Genomic DNA, 26,820 nt, shown 5'->3' on the forward strand with positions numbered 1-26,820 from the left:
TCTGGAAACAGACAGTGGTGCTGGTTATACATGTGAATGTACTTAATGCTACTGAATTATACACTTAGAAATGATTAAAATGGTAAATTTTGTGTTATGTATATTTTACCACAAATAAAGGTGATATTCAGCAATAAAAGGAACCATGTTGACACACGCAACAACATGGATGAATCTCAAAATAATCATAGCATGTGAAACAATCTGAAAAACAAAAAGTGAACTCAGTGATCCCATTTACATAAAATACTAGAAAATGCAGAAAAGTAGATTAGTGGGGAGGAAGAGATGGGGGGCAGGAGGGAGGGCTCACAAAGGGGCACAAGGGAACTTGGGGGTGATGGATATGCTCATTATCTTGATTGAGGTGATAGTTTCATGGGTTATCAATATGGTAATAAATGTTAAACCTTATCAAATAATACACTTTAAAAGAGTACTTTATTTTTATGTACATTATACGTCAATAAAAATGTAAAAAAAATAGACTTTCTCAGACATTCAAACACTGAGAGAATTAATCATTGGCAGGTCACTACCACAAGAAGTGTGAAGGGAATCCCTCCAGGCAGCAGGAGAAGAGCACTAGACGGACAACTGGGACCAGACACAGGAATGACGATCACCTCAGCTGCTCACTGTGGGCAAACAGCAAACACTTGCACCACATTAAAAAATATAATTGAATGTTAAAGCAAAAGAATGATTTATTGTGGGGTTTATAACTCAGATAAAAGAAAATATGACCAACAACATCACCGAGGCCAAGAAGGGGAAACGGAAGGGGACCGTCGTGAGGCGGCACAGCGTCACTGAAGGTGGACTGGCACGAACAGAAGATGTAGGCGGTCATCCTCACAGCAACCACGAAAAACAAAGTGAAGTGGAAGAGCCAAGAAGCTAATACAGGGATCAAGTGGAATGATACCAATAATTAGCCCAAAAGAAGGCAGAAAAAAGGGGGAAACAGGAACAAACAAACGGGATAAATAGAAAACAAATAGCAACCTGGTGGATTTAAACCCAACCACGCCAATAGTCTCATTAACGTCCTTACAAATTAAATGGAATTACCTAATAAAATGCAGATTGTCAGATGGAGAAAAAACCAAGACCTCACCTATGCTAACTACAAGAGGCCCAGAGACAGGGTAAAAAGTAAAGATGGAGAAAGACACAGCATGCTAAGGCTACACCAAAGGAAAGCGAGAGTGGCTATGGGAACAGTGCAGTTTTTTTTTTTCCTGGTGTTTGTTTTCTGCTGACAGCAGCACTTTATGAGTCCAGAGACTGGCCTTGGTCTGGGAGAGGGGAGGCTGGGATGGATGGACTGGCCCCATCAGGCTTCCTCCAAGCAGGTTTGGAGGAAACTCCACTCTGGATGAGGCCGGGCAGCTGGGGTTGGGGGGGGGTGGCACACGGGCACACAGAGGGGGCAACCGTGACATTGCTGCAGCACTCAGAGACCAGGTGGTGAGCCTCTGCCACTCTACCACTCATCTTTTTCTTTTCCAAGAGTGCCAGAGTGGGCTCAAACCCACGTCTGGCGGGTAGACTAGCAGGAACTCAGGGTCTCTCAGTTCTAGCCTTCTCTGATGCCCAGCAGGGTGCTGGTTGGGGGTGGGGGACAGGCCCCACCAGACAGCACCTTGCCTGCAGGGAGGCATGCACTCACATGTTGTCTAGGTCCAGACGGGGGAGAGCGCGGGCCAGGACCAACAGTGTTGCTTTCAAAGCAAAGAACTTTACCAGGGAAAGAGGATTATTTCGTAATAATAAAGGGGCCAATTCACCAGGAAGGCGGAACAGTCCTTGATGGTTATGTATCATTAGAGTCATAGCTTCTAGACACAGAGCTTCAAAATATACGAAGAAAAACCGACAGAACTGAAAGGAGAAATAGGCGATCCACAATCAAAGATTCAACAGTCTCTTGATAACTGAGTGAACAACCAGACAGAAATCAGTAAGGACACAGAGGACCTGGCCAGCACTGTCAACCACACTGACCTGAGTGACACCATAGAACACTCCCCCAACACAGCAGAATACACGTTCTTCTCACATGCACAGGGGACATCTGCCAAAAGAGACCACATTCTCCACCAACCTAAGACAAGTCTCAACAAATCTCACATAATCCAAATAAGAGTTTGATCAGTGGTGGGAGGGAAGAGGGGGCCCCCGAGAGCCCTGAGAGCCCTGCTGTCACCTCCAGCTCCAGGCTCTGTCACTGCACCCTTGAGTGGCGAACCGGCCCAGTCACCATCACCACACCCTGAGCCAAGACCCTCAGCTGTCCCCGCCCCCAGTGCTGCCGACACCAAGCCCAGCATCACGGACAGGGCGCAGGCACAAGAGCGTAAGCGTAACAAAGGTTGGGGAACAGTAAAATGGTTCCATGTAAGAAATAGATATGGTTTCATCAGCAGGAAGGACAGCAAGGAAGATGTACACAGACCACCACAAAGAGGAAGAACCGCAGCGAGGACCTTCGCAGTGCAGGAGACAGGGAGACTATGCAGTCTGACGCTGTGGAAGGGCAAAGCGCGCAGAGGCAGCAAGTGTGACAGGCCCTGGGGGAGCTGCAGTGCAAGATAGTAGACATTCAGCAGATCAGGACCCTCACAGACGCTCTCCATGTCGCAGGGGTCCTCCACACAACCACCAGCAGAATTAGCACAATAGTGACAGCAGGGAAAGAACCAGGGATCAGAGAGTGCTCCTGAAGGCCAGGCCCCACAGCGTCGGCCGGACCCCACGCAGGCCATGGTCCCCACCTTACTACATGCAGAGACCCTATGGGTGACAACAGAATGTTCCAGCCCTCCTGTGCAGGGAGGAGTGATGGAGGGGACTGACAACCAGCGTGCAGGAGAACAAGGGAGACCAGTGAGACAGAAGCTGTATCAGGGTGTAGCCCACAATTCCACAGGGGCCCTCCTGGCCAAAGACAGCCCAGAGAGGACGGCCATGAAGATCAGGAAAGTCAAGGAGCTGAGACCTAACGTAAGCAGCCACCTCAACAACAGCACCACCGCAACTTCAATGACCAACCCAGATACCAAGAAAACCCTAAACCACACGATGGCAGAGAGACACGAGCAGCTGCTCCACCAGCTGAGAACTCCTCCCTCCCGAGGCTGAGCCGGGCGGGCTGAGGAGACGCAGGCTCACCATCCCTTCACCATCTGCTTTAGTCATCCAACAAGAAGAAACAAATATGAAATTCCAGCAATAAGAAATGAACAAAAGATCAGAGCTGAAGACCTTAAGTGCTTGCTTTTTCCCTCTTGACCAGATAACTATCTGCTTATCTATGCAGCACGGGACTTTCATTATTCTATCTAAAGATGTCTCTTTGGTCATGACAAATGTGTTTTGTTTTGTTTTGTTTTAAAGTCTAGTTTTTCTCAACACACCTTTAAAGGTTTTTAAATTGTTTCATATCTGGTCAAGTTAAATTTTTAAGAACCTCATTTTTAATTTGTGATAAAAGTTTACAACTTGATATTTTCAAAAAACTCAACAAACTGCCAGCACCTGTTAATAAAGGTCTTAACAAAAAAATTCAAATACTAAAAAATATGTTTTCTGAATGTTGGAATTAAATTAGAAATCAGTGACACAAAGATATCTGAAAAACACCCCAAATATTTGGAAACTAATAACAAGGGAAATTAGAAAGCATTTTGACAGGAATGAAAATGAAAACATAAAAAATTTTGTGCGACGCAGCTAAAACAGTGCTTAGAGGGAAACACATATAAATCACTCATATCAGAAAAAGCTAGAAAGGTCTAAAATCAATGACCTATAAAACTCTTCCAGAAAACAGAAGAGAAAGGAACACTTCCCAACTCACTCTATGAGGCCGGCATCACCCTGGCACCAAAACCAACGACAGTACAAGGAACCTACAGACCAGTCACCCTCATGAACACAGACACAGAAAGTCTTTCAAAAGTTTCAAAACCAATGACCTAAGCTTTCACCTTAAGAAACTAGAAAAAGAGCAAATATCCAAATTATGCAGGAAAAAGGGAAATAATAAGAGCAGAAATAAACTAAACAGAAAACAGGAAAAAAAAGAGAGAAAACTCAGGGCCAGCCTAGTGGCATAGTGATTAAGTTCATGTGCTCCACTTCGGCGGCCCAGGGTTCTCAGGTTCAGATCCCCGATGCAGACCTACACACCGCTCATCAAGTCATGCTGTGGCAGTGTCCAACATATAAAATAGAGGGAGATTGGCAAACATGTTAGCTCAGCGACAATCTTCCTTAAGCAAAAAGAGGAAGATTGGCAACAGATGTTAGCTCAGGGCCAATCTTCCTTACCAAAAATAAATAAATAAATAAATAAAATAAAAATAAATTTAAAAAAGAGACAACTAAATGAAACCAAAACCTAGTTCTTTGAGCTGAAAATCACATTGATAAACCCCTAGCCAAGTTGATTCAGAGTAAGAGAAGACACACGTTACCAATATCAGGAACGAAAAAGATGTCACTATGTCTTGACATGAGTACAGCCATGTTTGGCCGCTCCATTGACCTATAGCCACCAGCACACAAAGAAATACAAAGCTGCTTTCTGTGTGGTGGGAACTGGCCTTTTCCCGGGAACTGGCCTTTCTCCCACGGAGAGAGTTGCAAGTTGTAACATTTCAAGGCTCTTGGAGCGTCGTAGCACGGGATGGACTGGCCATCTGTGCCAGGCTAAGACGATAACCAAAGAGAACAATGTACGTACACAACTACTGGGCTGGGACGTTAGCCAAGGGGCTCAGTGCACGTACAACACTGATAACTATTTTGTGCATGGGAACACTAGATGCTTGCTCTGTAAACTCTGTAACTGCTTATATAAACTGATGGAAACTGAGACCTGGTGAGAGTTCCACCTGTGGAAGGGACACCTTGCCCAGGACGTGTGATCCTTGCCCAGCCGTGTCGATTGACAGGGCTCTCCCGGCAGTGGGGCGTGGATGTTGTGAGTAACTGATTTGATGTGAAGTAATTGATTTGATATGAAGTAATTGATTTGATATGTTCTCTTTTTGGCCAACGTGGTGTTTCTCTTTCTGGTTGATTTGTGTCATTTCTCTTCAGCCGACGTGGATGTTTTCCCTTTCCAGTCTGGCTGATGTTTTTTCCCTCTTAATATTTGACCTAATTCGGATCTGTTTGCAGACTATCGCCTTTACTATCCTCTATATAATAAAATATACCTTCAGTCCATTTGTTTGGAGTGGAAAATGTCTTTTACATCTCCTATCGAATCCCCGAACCTCTCGTAACATAATTGGCGCTGTGAGCAGGATTCGATTAAGGAGATGCCCTTCCTATTCAAACGAAAGGTAACTGAAGCCAAGGTGGAAGAAATTCCAGGATGGGAGGACCCTCCCTTTTGCACTCTGGCTGGGGAGTGGGCTCGTAGGTCAGGGTTATGTGAAGCTTTGGATGCTCGTCTGCGACGATTTGAACCGTTGGATATAACCAAAGCTTTGCAGACGGTGGAAAGGAAAAAGAAAGATGATGTTTCTTTTTTGGCACGAAGAGGTTGGTGTTTGTTGACTGCTTATCGTCGGGCTATAGAAGATAGGGATAAGATACAGAAAGAGAAGGCACTCTTGGAAAAAGAAAATTCAGATTTGCAGTTTCGCTTGGCTATGATTCAATGTCAATATCATGCACTGGGAGATCAGGCTCGTAACTACCAAGCTATAGCAGAAAAGGCTGCTGTAAGAGTTGCCAAATATAAATATAGAAAGAGGAGAGGAAAGGTAAATGAACGAAAAGTTCATATGGCCATAGCATCGGCCGGTCCTAAGTGGGACCCGGACACATGGGATGATGATATCTGGGATGATGATTCTGAAACTGATTATGAGGAAGAGGAAAAACCGCCCAAACACACAGAGGCACGTCCTTTTCGCCGTCGGCGGATGGAAATGGATGGTAATCATTCTGTAAGGAAAGATGTGATTGAGGATTTTAACCAACAAGAAATTTCTGATATTTTAGCCCAGGCTACACAAAAGCCTGGAGAAGCCATTATAACCTGGCTTGTTCGCCTATATGATATGGGCGCTACAGGAATTAATCTGGATGCAGGAGATGCTTTTAAATTTGTAATTTTGTCCAATGATCCAGTAATACGGGGAGCTTTCAGAGATTAAAGCATGAAGGCTCACCCCCCAAATGATCGTGGACAAGACACTGATGGTACAACTTTATTGGCTCTTGCAGTAAAAGGAGCTCAAGATAAATACCCCATGGATGATATGTGGCCGGACACTAATAGACCGTGGTATACTTTAAAAGATTGTGTCCAAAAGATGAGAGAAGAAACCATGAAACGGGCTGTGTTTCTGGGGTGTGGTGAAGCTTTAAATGAAATGACTTTAAGTGTCCAGGTGCGAAACAAGTTGATAAAAACTGCACCTCCGGCATACAAACAAATAATTACAACCCTTCTCATGAATGAAACTGAAAACCCTATATCAACACTTGCAGATAAGATTATGCAGCTAGCAGACTTGGGAGACTGACAGACAACTGAAAACTCTCCAGGAAGGGAAAAAAGAGAAACATTCTTTAAAAAGGATAAAATGACTCGAGGTGATATGTTTTTGGTCCTACTCCGGGCAGGAGTACCCAAAGACCAGATCGATGGAGTTGACACTAAAGAATTATGGAAACTATATAAAGAAAAAGGGCTGAATGTAAAACAAGTAAATAGAAGGGACAATATAGAGAATGCTTCCAACCCAGTGCCTACTGCACCTAGTGCACCGCCTCCTCCCTCGGATCCTCTTTTTGCTGACTTACATGATTGAGGGGAAGGCCAAACCTCTGTATCGATTAGTGCCACTATAAGAAAAGATATTAGACCACATGTACCAATTAAAATATTTTGGAAGAATGGATCTACAACTAGTGTGCAGGCACTTGTAGATACAGGGGCAGAGGCCACCCTTATCTATGGGAATCCAACTAAGTTTCAAGGTACATCAATTCTGATAACTGGATTGGGAGGAAAAGAAATCCAGGCAGTTACCACTAATCTTTCTATCCAAATTGGGCAACTACCCCAGCGCACATATCTAGTTATGATTGTGCCAATACCAGAATATATAATTGAGATTGATATTCTAAAAGGATTGACATTAAATTTGGCTGATGGACAATACCAATTTGCTATTAGAGCTTTGTCTTTTCATATTAATGTTGTAATTGTGGGATGTTTGCATCATGAAATAGAAATTCCACCTGCCACGCAAGTGGTCAATCAAAGACAATATCGCATCCCTGGAGGACAACAAGAAATATCTGAGACCATAGAAGATTATTTGGCTGTAAAAGTCCTTCGCAGAGTAATTACAGCCTGGATTAATCCTATCTGGCCTGTTAAAAAAGGTGATGGGACATGGAGAATGACTGTAGATTACAGAGAGCTAAACAAAGTGACTCCGGCTATTCAAGTGGCCGTCCCTGATTTGATTACTCTTATAGAAAAAGTGCAATGTTATCCAGGCACTTGGTATGCAGTCATAGACTTGACTATTGCCCTTTTCACTATACCTATACCTAAAAGTGTCCAAGAACAGTTTGCTTTCATGTGGCTGGGACAACAATATACCTTTACTAGACTTCCTCAGGGATATGTGCATAATCCCACTATCTGCCATCGACAGGTTGCTGAAACCTTGGCAAAAGTACCTGCTTCTGATGATGTCCAAATAGTACATTATATAGATGATATTATGATCCAAGGAAATGAAGAAGAAAGAGTACAACAACAGTTAGAAAAAGTAATGGACACACTTGAGGAGGATGGATGGAAAACTAATCCAGCTAAAATTCAGGGCCCAAGTTCAAGTGTTAAATTTTTGGGAATACTTTGGAATAATGGAAAACAAGAAATTTTACCTAAAGCTAGACAAAAGATATTAGATTTTGCAGCACCCCGTAACAAAAAGGAAGCACAAAAATTTATTGGATTATTTGGATTTTGGAGGGCACATATTCCACATTTAAGTCGGCTCCTTGCACCTTTATATAAGGTTACCAGGAAAAAATATGAATTTGAATGGGGAATGGAACAAAAAGAAGCTTTTGAAGCAGCCAAGCATGCTATTCAGACTGCTTTAGATCTATGGCCAATTAAACCGGGACCCATTGAGTTACAGGTAGATGTCATTGATCAATATGCCAGCTGGAGTTTATGGCAAAAACAAGGTGCCCGACGTTATCCTCTGGGATTTTGGAGTCACAAGCTTCCCTGTTCCAGTGAAAGATAGAGTCCTTTTGAAAAACAGTTGTTAGCCTGCTATTGGGCTCTAATAGACTCAGAAAGGCTTACCCTGGGACATGAGGTAATTATGCAACCCCAAATACCCATCATGCAATGGATTCATAGCATGCCTGTTACTCATAAAATTGGACATGCACGAGAATTTAATATCATCAAATGGAAATGATATATTCAACACCGGGCCAAACCTGACCCAAAGGGGTTGTCTCTATTGCATGAACAAGTGTCTCAATATAGCAGTGAGCCAACTGTGTCACCTAAGACTGATATAACAGAATCTCCTGTTAAATGGGGTGTCTCATATGATCAATTGACTGAAGAACAACAAAAACATACCTGGTTTACAGATGGTTCTGCCAAAATGATATCGGGCTCACAAAAATGAAAAGCAGTTGCCTATAACCCATCCACCCAACAAACAATTGTCACCACCGGAGATAATATGAATAGCCAATATGCTGAACTTTATGCGGTGTATCAGGCACTTCAACAAGAACAGGGGCAACAATGTCATATATATACTGACTCATGGGTAGTGGCACAAGGTTTGGCAACGTGGATGCCACAATGGAAAAAACATGATTGGAAAATTAATGATAAAGAAATATGGGGAAAGAAATTATGGGAAGACATATGGTTATGGTGTCAAAACACGATTGTTACTGTATTTCATGTTGATGCTCACAGTTCTTTAATTTCTGCAGAACGAAAGCATAATTCTCATGCTGATCAGCTGGTGCAGATTCATGCAACGCACAACCCAGGCTTAGCACAACGGGTCCACGAAAAGAGTGGACACTTGGGAGAACAAGCTTCATACAGGTGGGCACAACAAAGGGGAATCCTTGTCACCCATGATGATATTGCCACTGCAGTACAACAATGTCAGTTATGCCAACAGTTAAATAAACGGGGAGTTCCACACCCCTACCAAGGTCATATCCAAAAGGAATTATTTCCCGCCCATACCTGGCAAATAGATTTTATTGGACCATTGCCAAATTCTTGTGGATATACTTATGCCTGCACTGCTGTTGATACATATTCTGGTTATTTATTGGCTATACCAGCTAAAGTGGCCACCCAACAGAGTGCCATAAAATTATTAGATACAATTAAGTTATATTATGAAACACCAAGGCAAATTCAGAGTGACAACAGTTCCCACTTTACAGGTAAGTTGATTCAAACCTATACCAAGGAAAATTATATAGAATGGATTTATCATATACCTTATTACCCCCAAGCTGCAGGCCTCATAGAATGAATGAATGGATTGCTTAAACAACAATTGAGGAAACTTGGTCATGGCTCATTAAAGGGGTGGCACAACCATCTAAGTACTGCTCTAAATGTGTTAAATAACAGGCCACTAGGCCCTAATGAGACTCCTCTGTCAAGGTTGTTACCAGCAAAGATTACAGAAGTGGCAGCTGCCACCCATGAGTTTATGACCTTAACCTATTGGCCCCTGACTCAGTCTGCTAAACCGCCTTTTCATGCCACGGCTGAAGCGGCTGGATTGAATTTATCTACTGTTCATTCTATTCAATTGCCCCCTAAGAAGCAGTCTATAGTCCCTACTGGGATAGGGGTACAATTTCCCAAAAATACCTTTCGTTTGTTAAAAGGACGCTCTGGACTGGCAGCAAAAGGTATTGATGTACTGGGAGGAGTCATTGATCCAGATTACCAAGGAGAAACAAAATTTATATTATATAATGGTAGTGACACAGTACTAACGGTAGAGTCTGGGGAACAAATGGGACAATTATTGGTGCTTCCCCTCTTGACTCCAAATGTGTCACAAGGACAACCTCCAAGTGAATTAACTAAAAGAGGAATGCAAGGATTTGGGTCTGCAGATGGATGGAAACCTGGAGCAAAAGTGTGGGTGACACATCTACCCAATGCGGCTCCCCGTGCCACAGAAGTAGTGGCCCAAGGGCCCACTGCAACACTCATAGTTATGTATCCAGGAAATAAACAGTTACATCATGTTCCTAAAAATTCTGTTTCTTTGCGTGAATAGATATTCCTGCTGTGTTCACTATGCTGTGCTGCACCTCCATGTCTGCTGCAGACCTACACACCAACTAACGCCTCTGTAGGACAACCTTTGACCCTGCACTGTTAGACCAACTGCTCTACACCAGTGGGACCTATAACCTGGACTATGAATGGCCGAGAAATTTGGTCTCAGAAACATCAAGCAATCTCTCGGTATAAGCCTATATCTGATCAGTCACGCAAAACTAGTTATAATTTCTCTATTACCCTGCCTTCTGTTACCCTCCGTGATGGAGGCTGGTCTGGACTTCTGCAAGCTAATTTGTTAGGCCTAAGTGTTACCTTATCTAATGTTATCTTTGATGCTGTACATGATTTGCAATATCAAGTTAATAACATTTCATATTCTAAGGGATTATTTGATTGGTTACCTTGGGGTTTGGGTCCTTTATTGTGAGATAGTTTTATAATTATTGTAGTCATTGGATTTTGGATTCTTGGATGTGCCTTATGTACTTGTGTACGAAGTTCATTGTCTGTGCATATGGTGTCTTATGGTTAATGGAGATGGACACAGCCGAATATGTCTTGACATGCGTACAGCCATGTTTGGCCACTCCATTAACCTATAGCCACCAGCACACAAAGAAATACAAAGCTGCTTTCTGTGTGGTAGGAACTGGCCTTTTCTCGGGAACTGGCCTTTCTCCCACGGAGAGAGTTACAAGTTGTAACATTTCAAGGCTCTTGGAGCGTCGTAGCGCGGGATGGACTGGCCATCTGTGCCGGGCTAAGACGATAACCAAAGAGAACAATGCACGTACACAACTACTGGGCTGGGACGTTAGCCAAGGGGCTCAGAGCACGTACGCCACTGACAACCATTTTGTGCATGGGAACACTAAATGCTTGCTCTGTAAACTCTGTAACTGCTTATATAAACTGCTGGAAACTGAGACCTGGTGAGAGTTCCACCTGTGGAAGGGACACCTTGCCCAGGACGTGTGATCCTTGCCCAGCCGCGTCGATTGACAGGGCTCTCCCGGCAGTGGGACATGGATGTTATGAATAACTGATTTGATGTGAAGTAATTGATTTGATATGAAGTAATTGATTTGATATGTTCTCTTTTCGGTCAACCTGGTGTTTCTCTTTCCAGTTGATTTGTGTCATTTCTCTTCAGCCGATGTGGATGTTTTCCCTTTCCAGTCGGGCTGATGTTTTTTCCCTCTTAATATTTGACCTATTCGGATCTGTTTGCAGACTATCGCCTTTACTATCCTCTATATAATAAAATATACCTTCAGTCCATTTGTTTGGAGTGGAAAGTGTCTTTTACATCTCCGATCAAATCCCCGAACCTCTCGTAACACACTGATACTAAAATATTGAAAGGGTAAACGAATATTATGAAAGACTCTGCACCAATAAATTCGACAACATAGATAAAACAGACAAAGTCCTTATTCCTGCTATTGGAGCTCACTCAAGGAGAGAGAACCAGAATCAAAATGAACTAGGCAGGGGCCGGCCTGGTGGCGCAAGCGGTTAAGTGTGTGCGCTCCACTTCAGCGGCCCGCGGTGCGCAGGTTCGGATCCCGGGCTTGCACTGACTCACTGCTTGTCATGCCATCCCGTGGCAGTGTCCCATATAAAGGACAGGAAGATGGGCACGGATGTTAGCTCAGGGCTGATCCTCCTCTGCAAAAAGCAGGAGGATCAGCATCGGATGTTGGCTCAGGGCTGATCTCCCTCACAAAAAAAAAAAATGAACTAGGCAGTCAAAACGGCCACATCAGGACCCAGAGAATTTTAAGCATGGGTATTCTTTTCCCATCATGTAATTATGATCACGTTACAGTTCAGAAATCTCAAACTACTTCAAGTTCTTTCTGATTTCCTAACCCAGCACTGTAATCTCCTAGCTCATAAGAGTGATGGTCTGGAAGCCTAGAAACTGTGCTTCTGGCCTCCTCCTTAGTAAGTGAAAGATAAGGGGCTAATTCACAGCTGACAGGCTAATTCTGGTTCCAACCAAACTGCAATACTGAGCCAGAAGAGAAATACCCTTCCAGGTAGGGACGAATTCTCCAGAAGGTTCTCGACTTTGTGATGAGGCTCTGATGCATAAAGGAGGATTTTAATCAAAATTTCTGCAGCTGGGATTTCCATTAAATTCATCTTGAGACACAACCCTTCTAACACAAAGGGTAAGTGCCTGGAATGGCCAACATTGTCTCAGAGAAGATCAGTGTAAGTTCTTTTAGGTTAAATTCACACCAACTCCTCATCACCTCCCCTCACCTGAAGTTTCTCAATTTAGTTGGTTCAACTAAGTACTAGGAACTCTTAAAATTACATTTAGGCCTTTCAACTTGAGAAGACCCTATTATACCAACACACAATGGCTGATTATCTCTTCTGAAAGTATTAATCATGGTTTTTTTTTTTCAAGACAAAGGCTTTGCTAAAAATAACAGCCCCTAAAAATGATGACATGCACAAACTTCTTCTAATCCTGAAGTTTCCTTTTACCTGACAGTTAATAGAAGACACTTTTTTCCTTTACATTTGGAATACTTCACCTCTAAAAAACATTTTTCTGAGCAGCTTGATTTCATGCTGTGCAATGACCAATAAGAGAAGCCTCAAAACCAACTTGTACAAAAGGAGAATGCAGAGGTTAGTGTGAGTTATTATATAGTTACACACTTTTTGTAAAGTTTGGAAGATACTAGAATGGTCAGGAGGGGACACTGAGGCTGAGATGACTAGCCATCAGCCTCACTACCTGGGAGCAAGTGAACCTTGACCTGGACCATGTAAAGTCCTATCCCAGGGACATTCTGGGCTCTCTCCACATAAGCCTGTCTCTTGGGCACCAATTGTTTTAGAGGTGCACAATGACAGAGGCATTGGTTGGGTTCCATTGATGTGTAAACTATTAATGTATTAATTCAACAATTACCAGCTATCTATGAGCTGAGGATATAAAAATGAACAGATTAAAGGCAGAAGCCCACCCTGCTGTGGGAAAACAGGCATTCTCATATATTGCTGAGGAAGGGAATCTGACAACATCTACAGACTCACAGCCGCCCACTTCCGGCATCGCCTACACACCTACACCAGCAAGAAACGGCACAGGCACAGATCACTCATTGCAGCTTTATGTGTAAAGACCGGAAAACATCCCAGTCTCCAGCGGTACAGAACAGGCTGAACAACCTACAGCCACACTCTGGATCACTGTGCGGGGTAAAGGACGATGCAGATCCTTGTATGCTGAGACGGAGGGAGCTGGACTCTTCGTACAATCAAAAAACAGGTGCAAGAGTGTGTACTGTCTGCTACCTTTGGTGCAAGAAAGAGGGGATATAAGCATGTCTATTCCTGTTTGCTTGGTTTTGCTTTAAAAAAAATTATAAGCATAAACAACCAGAAAAAAAAAGAAAAGTATCTGACGGAGAAAGCAAGATTTTTCTGCATATACCGTTTTCGATCATACTTACTTCAAGACGTTGTAAATATTGCCGATTTTTTTAAGTGCCCTCCTGAGCCCACAGCACAGCAGAGACACACAGGAGAGAGTTCAAGTGCAACACCTGGTGTTGCTTCGGGAAGGAAGAGTCTGGAAGGGCGAGGGCAGAGGGTGACCACACTTGAGCATTGTGCTTGGCGCCCACCCCTGACCCGCAGGGTGTGGACACGACCCTGGGTTGCCGGTCAGAGGCAACACCCTTGCGCCCCGCTGACCCCCAACCCGGGCCTGTCGTCCACCGCCCGCTCCCCCCGCCCAGCCGCCCCAACCCCGGCGCCCGCACAACCCCGGGGATCGCCATCAGGCTGCACGCCGCCCTCCCACCTCCTCTCGGTCAAACGCCGCGCTCCAGCCTGTGCGCCCGCCGCATCCTGATTGGCTGGCCGCCTGCGCGACTGCCATTGGCTCCAACAGGGGTGGCCCCCGGCCGGGATCCAATCGCGATTGGCCATTTTCTTGACCGGCAAAATTGCTCTCTTGATTGGTCTTCACTTTGGGCGGGAAGTGATGGCGGCAGCAGTGCAGCGGCTGAAGGTCTGGTGCGGCGTCGGCGGGAGGCTGCGCGGCTGACGGCCTGAGCGACTGTGGAGGGGCGGCCGCGGGGCAGGAGGGAGCCCCTGATGAGCGGGGAGGCCACGCTGCCATAGCTCTCCCCGCCTGAGCCCCACGTGTCCGTCTGTGAAGTGCGGTCTCACCACCAGCCGCGCAGGGTGTGGAAGGGACAGGGCTGGTCCCTGTGAAAGGCCTTGCCGACGTCAGCTGAGCAAACGCCTGTGCGGGCTGTTCCGTCAGCGGCCTCGTACTGGCACTGAGGTCAGTGTCCTGGGCTGGGGAGAAGCTTTAAGCCCGGATCTGTCAGGGGCAGACGTGTAACCGGACTGCTGTAAGAGCACGTGGTGTGGACCACATGATGGGTCCCCGCAAGGAAGTGGCCGGGAAGCTCTAGGAGGGAGGGAGTACTTCTGCCTTCCAGGGGACTTAGGACTTGTGAGTGGGTCTTAAAGAAAGTATCGCGAGGTTTCCAAGCAGCAGAGACGGAAGGGTGGAGAGGGCAGAATGGGCTCAGTGCAGTTGTGAGATTCAGCCGGGCACGTGGACAGCAGTGCAGAGGGTGACACTGGTGGCTCTGGGCTGGGCTGGCGTGACCATGGCTGGACCAAGGAGTTTGGCTTTCCTGGGTGGGCAGAAGCCAGCTGGCAGCAGATGCAGGTTGAACTGGCCGTCTAGGGGGTGCATATGGCAGCAGGAGGAGCATGGGGGCAGGAGACCCCACAAGTGGTCATTGCAGGAGGACAAAGAATTACTGCCCACACACGCCCTGGTGAAAGGACACACAGAATTTCCAAGGTTCCTGGAAGGGTGACTGCTGCCCTCAGTTTACGACCCCCACCCCCACGCCCCCCCACCCCCGGGGCCCACGCCAAGATCCCCTTCATTTCTGCAGCTGGTCCATGAGAGAGTCTGTGTTGACCCTACAGAAGGAAGGAGCCCCTTCTCCTAGCTCTTCTAAGAAAAACTGAATGAGCTGGAATTTTTGTAGAGAAGGCAGGATGAAAAAGGAGTTAAATATAGAGAATATTAATACATAAATATAAATCATATGTAATAATTTACAAGTATAAATTATATGTTAATATATTAATAAATATAAAGTAAAATTTTTCTAAAACATAGGTGCAAAATGTAGATTTCGTACCCTGCCTACCACGGCTAGGCCAATGGAGGCATGGGGTAATGTTCTCAGTGGCAGGTCAAGTGGGCTGGGTTTGAGCAACATCCGCCCCCCACCCCCATGGATTCAGTAGGACCAACTCTTCAGCTACCCACTACTCCCTTGCTCTGGCAGATTTCAGAGAGTGTGGTCTGGGGGTTAGAAGGGTCGGCCAGCTAGCTGGGGCTTCCAGGGAGTGGTGTTTGGAGAACCAGATATGGGACTCCTCCCAGGCAGACCCAACAGAGTGGGGACAAGGAACCAGAGTCAGTCTCGGGCAGAGAGGCCACAGGAATTTGGGGAGGGTGCACCTCTGGTGAGGGCTGGAGCAGGTGGGGACAGACGTGACTGCCATTGCCAGGGCTGGAGGACAAAAGGAAGAAAGGGCTGGGAAACCAGTTCATGGTGAGGTGTAATGAGGATAATTGTGGAGAGGTAATGTGGGGAACATGCTGGTGGGCTTTGAATGGTAGAGTTTGGGCTAAATTAGGCCCAGGGGAGAATAGCAGACTGGGGGAGGGGACAGCATGGGGACAGAGAGGACAGAAGCTGCAGGAGACAGACAAAAGTGGAGTAAAAGGTAGCAATGAGGACTGACTTGGGAGAAATGTGAGACTTCTTTTGCCCTACCCCCCCCCCACAAAAAAAGATATCAGAAACTGGGGAGGGCCTGGACTACCTGGAATGAGTGAGCTGATTTGAGCACTCTCATTTGGATACTAACAGAAAGGGGAACTCCAGGAGGCAGAAGGACATAGGGACATCTGGGTCACATGTGGTGTGTAGACTCCATGATTAAGAGGAGTAGTGGGGAGTAATGCCTTGAGCTTGTTAACCTAAAAATGAAGAACCAAAATGAGAGGTAGAGAGGCATTTATTTTGGGATCAAAGAATTGCACTATGGGGAGCACAGATTCAGATAGAAACACAACTAGTGTCCCCTAGGGAGTAAAAGTCAGGGGCTTTTAAAGGCACAGAAGGGAGGTTTGCATTACAAAGAATGTTAATTGGGGTTGGCAGCAGAAAGCTAATCTTGGCTAAAAATAATGGATTACTAAACCTAGCTAGAGGGAGGCAACAGTCCATCACTGTGATGAGCTGTAGGTTTCTTGCAGCGTTACTCTGTTCAAATGTTCATGTCCTCCTGGATGAGGATGTGCATAAGACCTATTTTCCTTCATGGCTTCCCAGCTCCATTTTAAAGCCCTTAGACATAAGTGACTCCATTTTATTTCACGTTTCACATTCACCCCCCTTTTTTTATTGATGTCATAATAGTTTATAACATTTTGAAATTTTAGTTAGACATTATTGTTTGTCAGTCACCATATACATGACATTCACCCCTTTTGATCAAGATCTTTCTCTGAAAGCATGATTGATCAACCATAGATTTGTTTAGTCCCACATCTCTGGGATGGACCTGTCCCAGAAAGTCATGTTCCATGTCGGGGGAAATTTTTTTTTTCCCAATGGTTATTCCGAGGACCAGTGTCATAAGGGTTAGGCCATATTTGAACAACAAGGAGGCGGTCAGGAAATGATACTTAGGCAGTTTCTTTGCCTGGGAATTTCATCTGGTTACTTGAAGGTTCAGATGAATAACCCCTATCTGTCATTTCAATACATTGAGTGACAATAATCTTGGTGTTTGTAGAAGTTCTGGAGCAGATCTGAGTGAGTCGTAGCATAAGAAGTTTAAATACAAGTACACATGGCAAAATTCCAATAATAATCATAAACAATATTAGAAGTCCTGATCTTATACAAGCATCTATATGTGAAAGCCGGTTGAAAACATCAATAGGGAACCAGAGGGGGTCATTGAAAGGCATTGGACCAGAGACATCCTGTGCTATTTTTATAATATTTATTATAAAATATTATTTTTATAATTAAAATATTATTTTTATAATGGTTGGCTATGGCACAGATGCCACCCTGTTCTGCAAGGAGATAATGGAGTGCCATTCAATTATCTAATATAACTCTGGTTAGGGAATCCAGGGGACATTGTAGTTGAGCTAAGGCTCAAGCGGTAGAATTTGCTAGATTAGCTATAGTTAGGGAGATATTTTTTATCAACAGGTCATTATGGGTGCTGGCCTGGTGGCATAGCGGTTAAGTGCATGCACTCTGCTTCAGCAGCCCAGGGTTCACAGGTTCGGATCACGGGCATGCACCGATATACTGCTTGTCAAGCCATGATGTGGCAGCATCCCATATAAAAAGTAGAGGAAGATGGGCACGTATGTTAGCCCAGGGCCAATCTTCCTCAGCAAAAAGAGGAGGATTGGCATCAGATGTTAGCTCAGGGCTGATCCTCCTCACACACACACAAAAAAACAGGTCATTATGGACAACATCAATCCAAGGGACAAAGCCTTTGGCCATGGTAATCAATGGAGAGTAGATGGGGTGTAAAACAGGGTCAACAAGTCTCGCCTAGACCTATGAGATTGCAGTTGGGTTTCTTCTTTAACAAGAACTTGAAATGGAATACTATGATATCCTAAAAGGCCTTGTCCTGCCATATGCCAGCTGTCTAGACATTCATTAGCCTACGGTTCCCGATACTAATCACACACAAAGGTCTATCCAAAAGGGGGCACATAGAATGCAATGCCTTCTAATTCTGTAGCAGTGTCAGTGGTCAGGAGCCCTTGGTAAGATTCCTTCCAATGAGGCTTGAGGGCTGTCTGCCTCTGATGATGCTTCTAGAATACCCAGTCACCAGGCTCTAGACTGTGACCAACAGGATCCTTTAAATTGGAATCTGGGAAAGTGTCTTTAACCTATTGATGATGGGCTTGAGCATAAGACAGTAGAGACTCACAGTGGCTGGTCAGACTCGCATAAGACAACACGGGATCAGCAGAAGGTTGTGTACCAACAGACACTGATCTGCTGGTGACTGTCTCATGTGGAGTCGGTTCATGTTTTCCAAATAGGGCCCTGCAAACAGTCAGCAAGACTGAAGGCAATACCTTATGCCAGGGGAGTCCAGTCCACAGTATATAACAAACCTCAAAGACAATTAACAGGACAAGAATCTAACGTCTACAAAGGTACAGACAGAATTTTTCTCTCTACAATTACTCTCAAAAATTTTTTTGCTAAAGATAATCACAGTAAAACTAATTTGTTTGTATTAAAAACTTGGCCTGATTACTCATACAAGTGAAAATAAGTTTACTCACTGAGAGTTTCTGAATTCTGGAGGGATCAGGTAGGGAGAAAAAGTCAACATTTCATCTTTGTTCACAAAGATATGTCTTGCCAAATTGTTCATAGCTTAAGAGAAAAGATTTCTTTAAATCTGGGAAAACAGAACATTAGAGCATCTTTCTTGGCTCATGTAGTTCCATGCAATTTAATATGCCTTCTGCTTGAATCTAGTTTTTCCATTAGTTTTCTTGAGTTGGCCTGATGATTGAGAGTGATAGGGACAGTGATAATCCTAAGAAGTTTGCAAAGACTTGGTTAAGGTTCGTATGATTTGCCCAGTGAAGTGGGTGCCTTGGTCACTGGAGATTGTGGAAGGTACATCCCAAGTGGGAAGCACGTGTTCTGACAGTTTCTTTGCCGTTGTGATGGCATCAGCTTTGTGGCAAGGGAAAGGCTTTAACCCATCCAGAAAACACATACAGTAACAAGAATATATGTATGAGCCATAGGAAGTGGCAGTTGAATGAAGTCCAGCTGCAGGGGCTCAGAGGACCCAGAGGGAGGAGTTCTGAGGCCTCTGGGGACAGAAATAGTCTTTGCTATAGTGGGTGAAAGAATGTGAAAACTGAAACATGGGATTTGCCAGAGAGCTGAGAAGAGCCCAGTGGTCATCTTGGGTTTCCCATAGCCCTGACCGTTTGTTGAATTTATAGCCATTTTTTCTCCACCTTAATTTCTCTGCTTCAGGAGCAGACTGTTGCCATGTTATAAGGAAATCAGGATGGCAAATGTCTGGCAATGAGGGACTGTTCTTTGCAGAGGCAGAATGGATTGGCCACATTTGCCAATCTTTATAGATTCTGTTGTTGCTGCCTTTACATGAAAATCAGCTAAGGATCTTTCCTGATACTTAGTGTGAGCCTCAATTTTGATGACAGACAACATTTTAGACCAGGATATATTATACTTCGAGGAATTTCACATAATTTCTGGAACTCTTATAACATATACTTACAAAGACTTAACATAAAGAAGGCTTAGTGTTATTTCATATTTGACAATGCTTCCCATGTAATTTAATATATCAGATAAGCATAATTAGTTTAATCTCTCTCTTGTTATAAGGAGAGAAAACCAATCTTTTGAGATATTTCAGGGATCCTCTGAAAAATCCCAATGTGAGCTACAAGTTAAAAAAAAGACTTCATTTAGAATCTGATTTTGGGAAGTTTGTCAAAAATATCCAAGAAGGTCTTGAAATACTTGCCTAAATGGGATGACAGATCATCATGAAACTTAATATTTAATTATGTATTTAACAAAGGTAACAAAAAGATTTCAAAGACAAATATCAAAGGTTACATAGCTTCAAAACCTTAGCTCTTTGTAATAGGAAAGATTCAGCTTTTAACATAAAGCATAGGAAATTATTTTGATAAATCATAAAATCCCTCAAAGTAAAGAAAAATTTTCTTTTTTTATTGTGTGTGTGTGAGGAAGATCAGCTCTGAGCTAACATCCGTGCCAATCCTCCTCTTTTTGCTGAGGAAGATCAGCCCTGAGCTAACAGCTGTGCCTATCTTCCTCCACTTTATGCAGGACACCACCACAGCATGGCCAGACAAGCGGTGCGCCCCCAGGATCCGAACCCAGGCCGCCAGCAGCAGAGTGTGTGCACTTAACTGCTACGCCATGGGGCCAGCCCCAAGAAAAACTTTCATAATGTCTATATCAAGAGTAGATTAGAAGCCCAAGAAACCTTGTCCTTAAACACAGAGAGAAAACCAAATTCTAATTTTACACCAGCTTGTTTTTGATATTAAAACTCATTTACTTAATTAAATTCATTCCAATATTAGCCAGCTTGACCATACACAAGACTATTTTCTCAGAGGTCCTCTTCCACAAACTTTTTTTTTACATCAGAATTTGTCCTTTCTTCTTTCCTATAACCAGTTTACTTTAGATACTTTCTTGACAAAAGTATCTCCACTCCTTATAACTTCTTTCACTGAAAACATACATTTTCTCAGAGCACAAATTTTTTAATGTGGCACAAGATGTGTTTACTAATAGACCCCAACATCTTTTAGTTTTTCTGTAAGAAGAAGCAAAAAGTAGATAAACCCCTGTTCAGTAATTAACATTTTCCTGTTTTATCTTATCAGGAGATCTGTTTTATCTTTTCTAGATATTCAATGAATTTTCCATCATTTACTTTCGTTTAGCAAAACTCTAAGGTTTCAAGTTACCAAAAGATTTGGGGAAGCTGTTTTAAAGTACACATACATAAAACATAATTATTTTATTTAAAATTCCTTATTTCACTAACATCTATATAATTCATTTATTCTTAATCATACTTACATTATTCACGAAAATTTCATGAGACATTAAAACAGTTAACTATCATTTTAAGTTAATATTTTCTTGCTGACAAATCTTATAACAGTGATAGCATCAGTTTATTAGATTAATAACCCAGATAGAATAAAAATTGTATGTTTCCATTACACCAGTGATGGGGTTCAGGGCAGGCTGCCCCAAGATGCACCACTCTGGTATGTGGATTATTTCAAGCTGAAGATAATCAAGGCTCTGAAGACTCAGGAAGATCATTTGGCCTTCCCCCAAACTGCCTAAAACAATTTAACACAGAAGGCCTGTTCCAGGAAGGAGCTAATACCATAAAATAGCCATAGTATAATGTAAAATAGGTGTGATAGAGACACCTCAAGTGTCCCATTTTTGGCCCAGGAAAACTTGTTTAACAAACATTTGCATTTCCATCTGCATGTAAATTGTCTACCTCCCCTCTGAAAGCCCAAACCACTACCCCCAACATCCTGCTTTGTCTTTAGCTGAAGATGATATTTAAGGTGGCAGCTTTGGCCACCTGGGAATGGGAAAGTTGCTCAGCTTTCCTGGGTTTCTCCCATGTATACATGTTATGAAACTTTGTTTGCTTTTGTCCTGCTAACCTGCCTTTTCAATTATTTGACCAGCCATAAGAATCTTAGGGGAAAGGGTAGGGAAATTCTCCCTCTTCCCCGACACCAGTGCTGATAACTCTGAAGAAATGCCTATTTTAATTAAGCCAACCAACTTAAGCAAGCTTTTATTGACCAAGGATTAGTTTGTATCATGTTAACTTGAAAAATATTTGAATTAGTTTCTATTATATTTAGAAATAATTTATATAAGCTCTTACTTTAAGTTCATTAAATAGAATTCTTTTTAGAAATCAATTTTGTTAATGTTACAGAACCAGGTTCATTTTGCCTGCTGCCCAGAAAGCCAATCACCAAGATGACGAGATTGCAGAGAGAGAGGGTTTAATCACAAGGCAACCAAGTGAGGAAAACGGGAGAACAAGTCTCAAATCCGCCTCCCCAAAAATAGGGACTCAGGGGTATTTATGGAGTTGGCACAGTGGTCTGAAATGTGGAGATAGATGATTGGAGGTGAGGAGAGGTGATGCAACTGATGATCTGTGCAAGCGCAGTCAGACTTCGTGCCTCTTCATAGGATGCATGTTCACAAAATGGTGGCATTAGAATGACCCGAGAGTGGAGTTTTTAGCCTCTTGACATCCAAAGGTCGGACATCTGCGTGGGCCCAGTTTATGAGTGGGTGGTCTCAACCAGCCTGAAGTGGACAAGGGGTTCTAATTCCTGAAAAACAGCTCAAACATCCATTACCATGGTGACCCAGGCTTCAAGGAGATGTTATCTATAGGAACCTACTGGGAGTCAGATGGCATATTGCCTAATGAGCACCGTTAACAATGGGCAGGGGAACAACTAAAAGCTACAATCAGTCATTGCAAAAAGGAAAAAGACTTTACTTCCTAGCTACTTAATCATCAATGACTATCAGTTTGCCAGTTTTGTTACCACCCAATGTGGGACCTTCTGCTGCCGCCAGACATGTCAATAGTCAAGAGGCAAGGTAGTAGGAGAAAAAGGACTTTTTATTACAGCTTGATAGCAAGAGGGAAGATGGCTGACTCATGTCCAAAAGAACCATCTTAAGGGGGCACAAAATCTTACAGCAGTTATATAGGCCATTGGGTTATTGGGGAGGGCGTTAGGAATGTTGACCTTCTGGTGTTACAGACTGGGAGTGCCACACCAGATCTTTCAGTTTTCACTGATGATGGCTATCAGCATAGATTCTCTGTTTAGGGGGTCATTACATTCCTAAGGAACTTAAAAAAACAAAGTTATCATCTTATCGCAGCTGGGAGGTACACGCAGAAGCAGGGATCATAAAATCTACAGAACAGTTAGATCTCCTGGAGTGTGCATGTCCAGCTGGGTTAGTTTGTCAGAGGTCATTCAAAGTTACAAAAGGGTTTCTTTTCTACCACATGGCTTCCATTATGTCAACCTTGTCTTGAGCTGGTATCAGTTTCATTAATACCATCTGGAGGTAGAACAATATCAAACACATATAATGTACATACATATATATAGACAACACAGACAGAGATCTTACAGCTTTTATTTGAAAAATTTCAGTCATGAATCAGATACAATACAAAACTCACAAGTTTGTAAAAAATTGTGTCTCTAGCAGATGGAACAACTTAAGGTGACCTGCTTAAAAGTTTTTGTTGTTAATATTTGTGGAGAAGACTTTTAAGATTTATCTTTGCCGTAGATAAGGAGGCTATGAATTAGATTTGGGGTGGGAGACCCCCTCTAGAAGCCTGCATTTAAAATGAGACATTTTGGGCGAGCCACAGTGGCCTAGTGGTTAAGTTTGGTGTGCACTGCTTCAGCGGCCCAGGTTCAGTTCCTGGATGTGGACCTACACCACTCAGCTGTCAGTGCCCATGCTGTGGCAGCAGCCCAGATACAAAAACAGGAAGATTGGCAACAGATGTTAGCTCAGGGCAAATCTTCCTCAGCAAAAAAATAAACATTAAAAAATAAAAGGAAACATTTTCCCCTTTTTTTTCTTTAACCTCAGGCTTTACTGATCCAGCTAGCCAGGCTTAGTCCTAGATGATTGTGGACTGTTATCTCCTGGAATGTTTACATTTGGATATGGAAAAATTAACAACTCAAAGGACAGAGGGGAAAAACTGCAAGTTTGTTCCTAGAGTTTCAGGGTGATTGTGATTTAAAATTTTCCTTCAGTCTTAGGAATTGGGGATGGTCTAAATAAGAGTTCCTGGAGAGGTTACCAGGCTTTGAGTCAGGGGAGCTTTTAGGATTGATGAAAGGGAAGGGGTGGAATCTGAACTGCCTGTAGAGCTGCATTTTCAGTTTTACAAAGATTTATGGGGCAAGGACACTTGTTACCGCACCAGGTCCATTTTTGCCCGCCGCCCAGAAAGCCAATCACCAAGACGACGAGATTGCAGAGAGAGAGCATTTAATCACAAGGCAGACAAGTGCGGAAAACGGGAGAACAAGTGTCAAATCCACCTCCCCAAAAATAGGGAGTCAGGGGTATTTATGAGGAAGGGGGCAAGGTGGTCTGAAATGATTGGAGGTGAGGAGACATGAGGTAATTGATGATCTGCGCAAGCATAGTCAGGTTTCGTGTTTCTTCGTAGGACACATCTTCACAGAATGGCAGCATTAGCATGCCCTGAGTGTGGAGTTCCAACCTCTTGCTGTCAAAAGGGCCCAGTTGCAACAAAAGACCCCGAATAGCTAAAGAAATCCTAAAGAAAAAGAACAAAGCAGGAGGCATCACAATCCCTGACTTCAAAACATACTACAAAGCAATAGTAATCAAAACAGCATGGTACTGGTACAAAAACAGACACACAGATCAATGGAACAGAATTGAAAGCCCAGAAATAAAACCACACATATACGGACAGCTAATTTTCGACAAAGGTGCTAAGAACATGCAATGGAGAAAGGAAAGTCTCTTCAATAAATGGTGTTGGGAAAACTGGACAGCCACATGCAAAAGAATGAAAGTGGACCATGTGCTATCGCCATTCACAAAAATTAACTCAAAATGGATCAAAGACCTGAAGGTGAGACCTGAAACTATAAAACTCATAGAAGAAAATATAGGCAACACACTATTTGACATTGATTTTAAAGGAATCTTTTCGGATGACATGCCTACCCAGACTAGGGAAACTATAGAAAAAATAAACAAGTGAGACTTTATCAGATTAAAGAGCTTTTATAAGACAAATGAAACCAGAATCAAGATGAACAGACAACCAACCAGCTGGGAGAGAATATTTGCAAAACATACATCTGACAAAGGGTTGATCTCCATAATATATAAAGAACTCACACAATTGAGCAACAAAAAAACAAACAACCCGATCAAAAAATGGGCAGAGGAAATGAACAGACACTTCTCCAAGGAAGATATACAGATGGCCAATAGGCACATGAAAAGATGCTCAACATCACTAATCATCAGGGAAATGCAAATCAAAACAACACTAAGATACCACCTCACACCTGTTAGAATGGCTATAATCACCAAGACAAAAAACAACAAATGTTGGAGAGGATGTGGAGAAACAGGAACCCTCATACACAGCTGGTGGGAATGCAAATTGGTGCAGCCTCTATGGAAAACGGTATGGAGATTCCTCAAAGAATTAAAAATAGAGATGCCCTATGATCCAGCCATCCCACTACTGGGAATCTATCCAATGCACCTGAAATCAACAATCCAAAGAGGCTTATGCACCCCTATGTTCATTGCAGCATTATTCACCATAGCCAAGAAGTGGAAGCAACCTAAGTGTCCCTCGACTGACGATTGGATTAAGAAAATGTGGTATATATATATACAATGGAATACTACTCAGCCATAAAAAAAGACAAAATCGTCCCATTTGCAACAACATGGATGGGCCTGGAGCGTATTATGTTAAGTGAAATAAGCCAGAAAGAGAAAGACAAACACTGTATGATCTCACTCATATGTGGAATATAAACCAACACATGGACAGAGAAAACTGGAAAACTGGAAAACTGTGGTTACCAGGGGCAGTGGGGGTGGGGGGTGGGCACAAGGGGTGAAGGGAGTCATATATATGGTGATGGACAAACAAAAATGTACAACCCAAAACTTCACAATGTTAGAAACCATTAAAACATCAATAAAATAAATTAATTAATTAATTAATTAATTAATTTTAAAAAGGGCCCAGTTGATGGGTTGGTGGTCTCAATCCACCCTGAAGTGGACAAGGGGTTCAGTTCCTGAAAAAAAATAACTCAAACACCCATTACCATGGTAACCCAGGCTCCAGAGAGATGTCATCTATAGGAACCTAGTGGGAGTCAGATAGCATATTGCCCAAACAGCACAGTTAACAATGAGTAAGTTTATCATGCAGATTTAAGTCCTCACCTTCCATTCTGATAAGTTTCTAGGTAAGGCCATCCCCCCTTCTTCCTGGTGCAGGGAAGAAGATACCTTTACAAATGGAGATTTTCTTTACAAATGTAAATGTCTCTCATAAAGGGTAACTAGAACTAAGAATGGGCTTAGCACGACCCACCCAGGTACCCGGAGATATCTATAGTAATGGCCTTTTCTGGGGGCAGGCCTCCCACCCAAACTCCTTTTGTCAGTTAGTGGGGGTAGGGATCAAAATGTCATTCAGGCAGAGACATATTTTGAGTTCGCAAATTCCAATCCCCCATAGTTACTAGCTGTTTAATCATCAGTGGCTGTTTCCAGTTTCACACTTGCTCTCAATGCCTCAGAAATTGTGTTGTAACTTAAATGACAACATAGGTTGATTTACCCTTTCAATTACATTATCCCCAATTTGCTTCCTTCTCCTGGGTACATAGTTTTATTTTAACTTAAGGAAAAAAGCCTATTAAAAAAGTTCCTGTCAGGCTCTGAATATCAGGTTTTAGTCTGGCCAGTTTTTAACCATAGAGCTACTAGAAAAAAAAAAAATCCTAAATATCTTGTTAGTTTTCAGCCAGGACAAACAGTAAATATTTCTGGCAGTATTAAATAACCCCAATTATTCTAATTTTAGTTTTCACTGGACTGTTTAAGGGAATAATGTAGCAGTTTACCAGGAAAACCCTCAGAGTCTCATCAACTCTG

The 26,820-nt window shown here is 43.1% G+C and overlaps 2 pseudogenes; both read left to right on the plus strand.

Moving 5' to 3' along the window:
* Positions 1–26,820, plus strand: part of LOC101387609 (cationic amino acid transporter 4-like) — a 351,414-nt pseudogene that overhangs the window by 308,110 nt on the left and 16,484 nt on the right.
* Positions 743–3,161, plus strand: LOC101396424 (Y-box-binding protein 1 pseudogene; annotated as a pseudogene).

The sequence above is a fragment of the Ceratotherium simum genome, chromosome 35 (genome assembly GCF_057802395.1).
Source record: "Ceratotherium simum simum isolate JZ-2026a chromosome 35, ASM5780239v1, whole genome shotgun sequence".
Taxonomy (NCBI): domain Eukaryota; kingdom Metazoa; phylum Chordata; class Mammalia; order Perissodactyla; family Rhinocerotidae; genus Ceratotherium; species Ceratotherium simum.